Source organism: Perissodus microlepis, chromosome 22 (assembly GCF_051167445.1).
Source record: "Perissodus microlepis isolate ML-2025 ecotype Zambia chromosome 22, ASM5116744v1, whole genome shotgun sequence".
Taxonomy (NCBI): Eukaryota; Metazoa; Chordata; class Actinopteri; order Cichliformes; family Cichlidae; genus Perissodus; species Perissodus microlepis.
This window is the reverse complement of record NC_140481.1, coordinates 31,342,802-31,351,878: the sequence shown is the minus strand read 5'-3', so window position 1 is coordinate 31,351,878 and position 9,077 is coordinate 31,342,802. Positions and strand designations below refer to the sequence as shown.

Below are 9,077 nucleotides of genomic sequence, written 5' to 3'. Positions count from 1 at the left end.
GGATTTGAGCTTGTTGTTTCATAACTTCCGCTTCTTGTTCCGCATAAGCCAACTGCGCTTGTGCAGCCTCTGCTTTGGCACGTGCCCTGAGCGCTGCAACGCTTGCTGTTGACCTGTTGGAAAGTTTTGAGCTGGAACAGTATGATCTTGTCTCCAGAGATCCAAGTGTCTCTACCTGCTGGGCTTGGTTAGCTGATGGCTCAGACATTGTGAATACAGTAGCCGCCTTGAATGGTGAAATCTGCTGAATTGTATGCCTTTTTACTGTTCTGTCCTCACTAGATGTGGGCGTGATTTAGCTTATCCAGTTTGACAGACAGTGAACAGAATGAGAAGAAGAGAATGCTTTGAACTGAGATTCTTCTTTACTTCGATCTGCATCTCCAGTTTACAGGCCATGTTACTGAGGCTTCTTATACATGGTATCCCTTATCTATTTTCATTTCTCTCCTTTCTCTTTTCTTTTTGTAAAACTAAATAAACACAAAACTGATAATTCCCTTCTCATTCACTGAACATACATAATGTACTAATTTAAACTTAGTTTTCATGACAACCAGCAAAAAACGCAAATCTTAAGGTTGCCTAAATTAAACATAAACATCACCTTCAGTTAACTAGCATTATTGATCATAGCAAGTTAGCAAACACATGCTAATATACAGTCGCTAGCACACAAGTAGCTTTACAAATGAGTAATGACCACACAGATGCAATAGTAACTCAGTATATGCACATTACACATGCATCACAAATCAGTTAGTTAAGGTTATAGTATGTAATGAAAACTTACAGGCATGCGTGGGCAAAGGTTTCACCTCCACTGAGCACTTGTAGCAAACTAGCTGGGCATAACAACTTCCCAAGTACCAACTGTGGCCACAAGAGGGTGCCAAATCATACAAACAAAAGCATATTACCACATTAAAGTTATACCAACACACATATCATCAAACATGAACGTGAGTGAAAAAACTGTTATTGAACTGAAGGTGTTTTTTTCATTTTTTGAGTATTTGTTCATGTCATCATTCATTTAATCTTCTCCTTGTTCGTCAATTAAATTAAAACTTTGTACTTCAGATTCTTTCTAATCACTCCTTGCATTCGTTGACTCTCCTGTCTGTGAGTTCTCCTCAGAACAAACAGCTCATTAGAGACACTAAAGACTCTTTCTTCTTTAGACTTGCTTTGTAGTCTGGTGAGACTGTTTCCGTGGTAACCAGGTCCCAGCATTGCTTCATGAACCAGTCTGTCTGGTACAGGTGAGCAACACCACCAACAACCTACCACACACATTTAAATAAACACAAAAATAACCTGAACAATTTTAAAACTCCTTTTTCAGCTTTTGCCAAAATGCAGATCTCCTTAATGGTTCTTTCAGCCTGTGTTTTATTTTACCAGTGTAAAATAAAGACATCATGTTGGAGCGCAGAGTTGGTCTAAATTCTTCTAAATGAAAAATATATTCATCAAGTGCAGGTTTGTAGATTTGAATAAAATTAAATGTCTGATTCAACCAAAATTCACTTTGCAAAACATCTTTATTACCTAAAACATGAATGTTGTCATTATGAGAAAGAAAATAACAGTTTTAGTCTTTATTTGTTCTTAAAAAAGAAAGATGGAGAGACAGTTACAGAGTTGAGAATGAGAGCATTAAACCAGTATCAGGTTGAGTTAGGTCAGGACTGGGAACACTGGTCTCTCCTCAGTGGCTCTGAGACCAGAGCCTGGCAGCCCTGGGTGGCCTCACAGGTCACAGAGCCCACCTTCATCCAGCGGTCTGCAGGGAGCCTCAGGGTGCTGCTCCAGCTGTAGAGGCCGTCATTCTGCAGCACCACGGGGCTCCTGCTCTCCTCCCAGCTGATGCTGCCACTGCCATCCACCTTCCAGGACAGCGTCCAGTCTGAGGGGAAGCCCTTGTTGGCCAGACATGTGATTGTTGCAGTCCCCTGCTGTAGCTCCTCACTGGAGGGGGGCAACACTGTCAGGACGGGACGGGTATCACCTAGGAGACACCAATCAGCTTAGAGCACAGGGAGCACACAGCTGTCAATCAAACCACAGACAGTGGGACACCTTTACTGTAAGAGCTGATTTTCTCCGTTAAGAAGTTTCTGTCAGGTGTTTTTTCTGCTCCACCAGTCATTCACTCACACATTGTTTCACTTCCCTTTAAGAAACCTCTCATGCATATCAGCACAGAGAGAATCATCACACAGTTTGAGCTGAAATATGTTCAAACTACACTGGAAATAAAAGAAGCAGATGTGGAAACATTTGCAAAACAAGTTTAAAATCATCAATATTGTACATGACTTACATTAATATTAACTGGAAACAAATAAATAGAATAAATTAATTAATTCAGCGAAACGAAATGCTCTTCATGTATATCTAAAACAATTTTTAAAATTCACACAAACTCAAACTAATTTCAAACAATACTTGAAAGTTCTTCTTCTTTATATTATTGTTAGATTTTTTTTTTCAGTTTAATTTGACTGAAATGTAGACATAATATTTTGACAGAGCAGATCTGAATTATCCTCCATGACACAAGAGGATAATTAAAAATTCCAGCATCAAACTTATTGTAAAGCTATGTGCTTTTCTCTTAAAATCAGAAGAGAAATTGTTAAATGCACTTTAACCCTTTAAAGCCAGTTGGAGCGGGCACGCTCCATTTTGCGTAACTATTTTTAAATCCCGGTAGCACTGCAACCACGTAAGCTAGCGCAATAATTTTTTTTGCATATGAAACCAGAGGAGTTGTACTTACATCTTATGCCATCAGCTTGTCCTAAGTCACGGTTTCCTTCCACATATAGCTTTGCAAAAACTGCATAAAAAGCACTTGCAGCAACAAAAACATAATATTCCAGAAACACGCTTTGCCGATCCGATCAGCTGTTCATAACACTTCCTACGTCCATCAGCACGAACTATCGCATGTCCGCCATGTCCTGCCCGAAACCGGAAGTGACGTCATTTTGCAGAAATGTAGTTTTTTACTATCAGGGCCTCATGAGCCTATACTGGTGTTTTTAAAAGTTATGTTTGACTTTATGACTTTCTGTGTCGTTTCTGGGATGCTTAGGACTCATATTGCACTGCTGGAAATAGTTTACTTTGATGCATATGCTGTTTTTTTTGCAAATTTGCATTATAATATGTATTTTCGTTTTTCCTGCAGTATATAAAAATTGGTGTATCTCAAAAATAAAACTATGAAGACACTCAAAATAAATTTCCTGTGGTGGGAAACTATTTTGTGCAACTTTTTTGTATTTACAGTTTTGAGGGATAACCCTCTTAAATTTCTCTAACTAGAAATATATGTTAAAAAAACAAAAACGATTTTCAATTTTTTTGTAGTTTATTGCACTTTTTCGCAATTAATGTAGTTACTATGGACTTAATGCAGACATATTATTAAGATTTGGGCTGTAACAGTTGTATTGATGTATATCAACTTGAAATGCTCCCAAAAATGGCTCTACAAAATGTAAAAATATAATATAAGCTCTGGCGGACTTGGTTCTATGGTAGGTCTTAAAGGGTTAATAAAAAGACAGTATTTGATAGTAAACCAGAATAAACTTACGTCCAACATCCAGTCTGGTTCCTCCACCAAAAGTCCACCACAGTGATACAAACTCATTGAGGCGCCGTATAAAAACCTCTGACTGTAGAGAGACACGGCTCTCTGACTCTGAAACAAACAAACTCAACAAAATAATTCACTGTTTGCACAGCAGCAATGACTCAGCTGATATGACTTCTTCAAATACCATCATACAATGTTAGTTTAAATACAGTTCAATCCATGAGCTTTTGGACGATCACATTTTTTTGTCCTGTCCCGTTCGGCACTGAAGCAATCAGAATTATTGTCTGAAGGCCAAGAAAAGTTCTCAACAGACTTATTTTCTCAAGTGTATCATTATGGCTTTGCCATACTGGTCCACTTGATTGATCTTCATTATTTTTTGATATTTATTTTTTTTTAAATGATTACAATTGGAACAGATATAACCGGGGGATCGTAAAGAGAAAGACAGATAAGAGAAGTTTAAGAAAAGGAGAGGGAAAGAAAAACAGAGGGGAAGAGGGACAGTGAGAAAAGACAATGAAAACCCATGAGATCACTTGCTGGAAGAAAAAGAAGAAAAAGAAGAAAACAAGCAGAAAGAGAACAACACAGTAGGGAGACCACAGCAACAACCTAGATAAGCATAAGTAAGAGTAAATAATAAATACTGAATGCTACTGAGCAGCACAAAAGACCGACAGCAGACGATATGCTTAGAGGCAGCATCCAAGGAAGATAGTGAGTGTCTGTGCACACCTGTGTGCGTGAGTGCGCTTGTTTTCAAAAGGTTTCTCCATGTAACCATCTAATAGTAATTGCGGGGAGCCATAGCACTGTCCCCCAGGACATGAAGCAAGCACGGAGGACATCCAGGACCCAGACATCTAGATTCCCCCCAGAGCACAAGCGCCCAAGCAGGACCACTGGAGGGACAGCCGCCTCCCTCCTAGAAACAAGCTGGGGAATAATGAGGTGGGAGGTCAATTCCTTGATCATTAACATGCAAATTCTCATGACCATTAATCAACAGACACTGATTAATGGTCATGAGTAAGACACATGGTCTGGTGCAAAGATTCAGTATAAGTTCTGACGATGTGCTGCTTATGTTTTTATGCTGTAATCTTTATAGTGTAGTACAGAGCAAGATGAAGAAATGATGATTTTTCTTCATGCAAATATTTACCATCTGTATTACCAGATTTTAAGTATGTCACAGAATAGCCTGCCCAATCCTCACAACCAAAGCTTGCTCAGCATAAGATGCACAATGTAAAACTTTAAAAAAATACTTTTAAAAATAATCAACAAAACACAAATTGCTGATTTTATGAATAACTCAATGGATTAATTAAAAAGAGAAAGAGGAAAAAAAGATGTAATTACAGCAGACAGAAATACCAAATCACTGATTCTTGAACACAGAGTAAACCTTTTATAATGGACAAGGGCATTTCCATGATTTCCATAGAGAGGCACTTTGCATCAGCAGCACCATGCTCCAGTGCTCTGGGAGAGTTTATAGTCCTGAGAGTTGAACACTGGATGACTGACAGCTGTCCTTCATCACAACAGAAGCCACAGAAATCCTCCTCATCAACAACATGACTTTGATCTGCGTCCTCATCTGGACTCTCCTCTGCTGCTGCTTCACAGGTAAAGTCCAGAGAATCAAACTCCTCTCCTCTATCAACATCTGTCCCTCTGAAATGAAGCCCACAAAACCATGAAGCTGCTTTATGTTTTTGTCTCTGTATCCTCAGAGTCCAGAGGACAGATCACAGTGACTCAGCCTGGAGCAGTGAGCTCTGCTGTGGGAGGAACTGTGAGCATCAAGTGTAGGACCAGTCAGAATGTTCATGTTCATAGCAACTCTCATTGTTTAGCCTGGTACCAACAGAAAGATGGAGGAGTTCCTAAATTGCTAATTTACTTTGCTAGCACTCGATATTCAGGGATTCCAGCTCGTTTTACAGGCAGTGGATCAAACTCTGACTTCACTCTGACCATCAGTGGAGTCCAGGCTGAAGATGCAGCAGTTTATTACTGTCAGAGTCAGCACTATCCTAACAGTCAGTGGGTGTTCACACAGTGAAAAACAGTCGTACAAAAACCTCCCTCAGTCAGACTGAACAGAAACTGAACTGACTGCTGCAGCTGGAAGATACTGCAGAGACTGATACAGTTCACTGAGGACACACACACACACACACACACACACACACACACACACACACACACACACTGAACCAATCTTGTGGCGGTTTAGTTGGGATCATTGAGAATAAATAATTAATTTTTGGTAAGACCATCATTTTTATAGCGGCAACCCTTCCCACGAGTGATATGAGTAGACATTTCCATCTAGCCAGATCACCTTCTACTTTCTTTAAAAGTGGGATATGGTTTAATTTAGTTAGATCTGCAAGCTTGGGAGAAACAATAATACCTAAATTTGTTATATTTCCCGATTGCAGTGGTGTAGAGGAAGAATTATGGAAAGAGCAATTAATCGGTAGGACTGTAGATTTTGACCAGTTAATTGAGTAATCTGATATTCTTGCAAAAGAGTTTATCAATGCAATTACCCCAGAGAGATTGCTTTGTGTGAGTTTTGGAGAAAAGTAACACATCATCCGCATAAAGGATGATTTTATGTTCCACGTTCTTGCATTTTATGCCCTTAATTACTGAATTCTGTCTAATTGCTGCTGCTAGTGGTTCAATAAAAATTGCAAACAGTGAAGGGTAGAGTGGGCATCCCTGCCTGGTGCCCCTCAGGAGACAGAAGCTGGGGGATATTTGGACATTTGTTTTGATACAAGCTGTTGGGGAATTATATAATATTTTTAACCAGTTAATGAAAGAGGATCCAAAGCCGAATTTGTGTAAAGTTGCAAATAGAAATGTCCAGTTAACTCTGTCAAACACAGGGAACACAGGTTTCAACAACAAAGGCTCGCCGCTATGAGGCTGCTGCAGTGTTCAACATATACCGTCAGAGAAAGGGTTACCTAATTTACAAGTGTCCCAAAAAAGATCATTTTGTTTCTTTGGATGGGCCACTTTTAGTTGGAGAAATGTTTTTTTACTCATCCAAGTGATGAAACTTTCTCTCACTAAAAACACTACGGACAGAATTTTGGGGGATTTCCTCACCTGGATGGTTGAGCATGCATCAAGATATTTACAACTATTTACAAAGACCTCAGCCAGCACTCATAACACCAGACACACACATTTACTCACACTCACTACTGAAGGTTTCGACTCAGGATTTCACACAGAACACAAAGCTACCATCAGAAACACAGGCTGTTTGTTGGGGGTGGAAGCCAGGAGAGAGGGGTGAGGTGGCTGTCAGTCATCAGGTGGTCAAGACTGCTGCTCAATACTATGATGAATGAATGATTCTGTCACAGTTAGCGAGGCAACCGTGTGGACAGAAGAGAGAACGGACACAAGTGTAGGCACTGACGTGAGTGAGTTTATTTAAGGAAAAGACAAAATGCAAACAAAAGGAGAACATGGTGGGACTCAAACTATCAAAACCTAAACTGGGATAAACTAACAAAAGAACATGAGGAAAGAAGAAAACGTTACAAAAACCTGAACACTGGGGAAAAGGAGCCTGAGACATAAACATGAGATGAGACACAAGATGAGAAACAGCAGATTAAACGTAGACAAACCAGCAACAAACAGAAGGAGACACATGGCTTAAATACACAGAGGGATAAAGAGGGAATGAGACACAGAAGGAGAGACTGCTGGGAGAAATCTGAAATAATGAGACACGGGGAAGTAAAACTCACTACACTGAACACAGGATACAGACTGTCAAAGTAAAACAGGACACAACACAGACGTGCACTTGACAGGGGAGACGGAGCAAATATGGAACACAGAGAGAGAAACCAAAAATGCTAAGACCTCTAAATATCAGAATCAGAATCAGAATCAGAATCAGAAAGGGTTTTATTGCCAAATGTTGAGCAGGTTTACAACATTAGGAAATTGCTGCGGTGCTTAGTGCAAACATACTGTCATAAATTACGCTTAAATAGACATGAAAATAAAAATAAGAATAAGAATTAAAAGTGCTAAGTAGATAGATATATACATGATATATACATGAGTGCAGGTGGTGATCAGTGCCAAACATGGAATGATGCAGTGAACACAGCGCAGGGTCATGTGTTAGTGGTGGGAACGGTCATACGGTTATTGTTCATGAGTCCAACAGCAGAGGGGAAGAAACTGTTCTTATGGCGAGAGGTTCTGGTGCGAATGGACCGGAGCCTCCTGCCTGAGGGGAGCAGGTCAAACAGACTGTGTCCAGGGTGAGAAGGGTCAGCTGAGATCCGAGCTGCACGCCCCAGTGTCCTGGAGGTGTACAGGTCCTGCAGAGATGGGAGTCTGCAGCCAATCACCTTCTCAGCAGAGCGCACAACACGCTGCAGTCTCTGTTTGTCCCTGATAGTGGCTCCAGCGTACCACACGGTGATGGAGGAGGTGAGGATGGACTCGATGATTGCGGTGTAGAATTGCATCATCGTCTGTGTTGGCAGGTTGAATTTCTTCAGCTGCGTCAGGAAGTACATCCTCTGCTGGGCTTTCTTAATGACGGAGGTGATGGTGGGCTCCCACTTCAGGTCCTGGGTGATGGTGGTACCCAGGAAGCGGAATGAGTCCACAGAGGTGATGGGGGTGTCAGTCAGGATGATGGGGGGGAGTGGGGCTGTGTGCTTCCTGAAGTCCACAATAATCTCCACTGTCTTCTGGGCATTCAGCACCAGGTTGTTGTGGCTGCACCAGGACACCAGACGTTCAACCTCCCTCCTGTAGGCAGACTCATCCCCGTCCGAGATGAGTCCAATAACGGTGGTTATTTTTCTTTTCAGAAGAGTGACCTTGTGTTAAGATGGACACTACAGATAATATTCATTACAGCTGATCAATTACTATTGACATTAATAAATAAATTCTCATTCTGTTAAACACTGAATGACTGACAGCTGATCATTCAGTTATCATATTTAGTCACCTATATAATTTCCTAAATTGGCCGTTGGGCCAACAAATTTATATATAAAAAAAAGCATCAAATCAAAGTAATAAAAAAAAATTATGATGCCAAACTTTCTATTTCAATCTGCGATCTTATCTGACAGGGTTCTAGGGAGGCTGGAGCTTTACCCACCTGTCATAGGGTAAAGGGCAGGTTACACATTAACTTCATCATCCATATGGAAATTGCAAATTACATTTTGAGTAATTTTAAATATTGATTAACAAAAAAATAAGCAAAAACAGAAAAGACATTAATTCAGACAAAAATTTCAGACAGAAAAAGCACGAAGGATTTCATTGTGCCAGTCAGATGATTTCCATAGAGAGGCACTTTGCATCAGCAGCACCATGCTCCAGTGCTCTGGGAGAGTTTATAGTCCTGAGAGTTGAACACTGGATGACT

At 40.4% G+C, this 9,077-nt stretch overlaps 1 pseudogene across 1 annotated transcript; it reads right to left on the bottom strand.

Annotated features, from left to right (window-relative positions):
• Window positions 1–1,528: 1,528 nt before the first annotated feature.
• Window positions 1,529–6,776, bottom strand: LOC146363547 (Ig kappa-b4 chain C region pseudogene; annotated as a pseudogene). Its single transcript, XR_014799213.1, has 3 exons — window positions 6,761–6,776; window positions 3,614–3,721; window positions 1,529–2,014 (listed from the first exon to the last, which is right to left on the bottom strand). The product of XR_014799213.1 is annotated as an Ig kappa-b4 chain C region pseudogene (transcript).
• Between the last annotated feature and the right edge of the window lie 2,301 nt (window positions 6,777–9,077).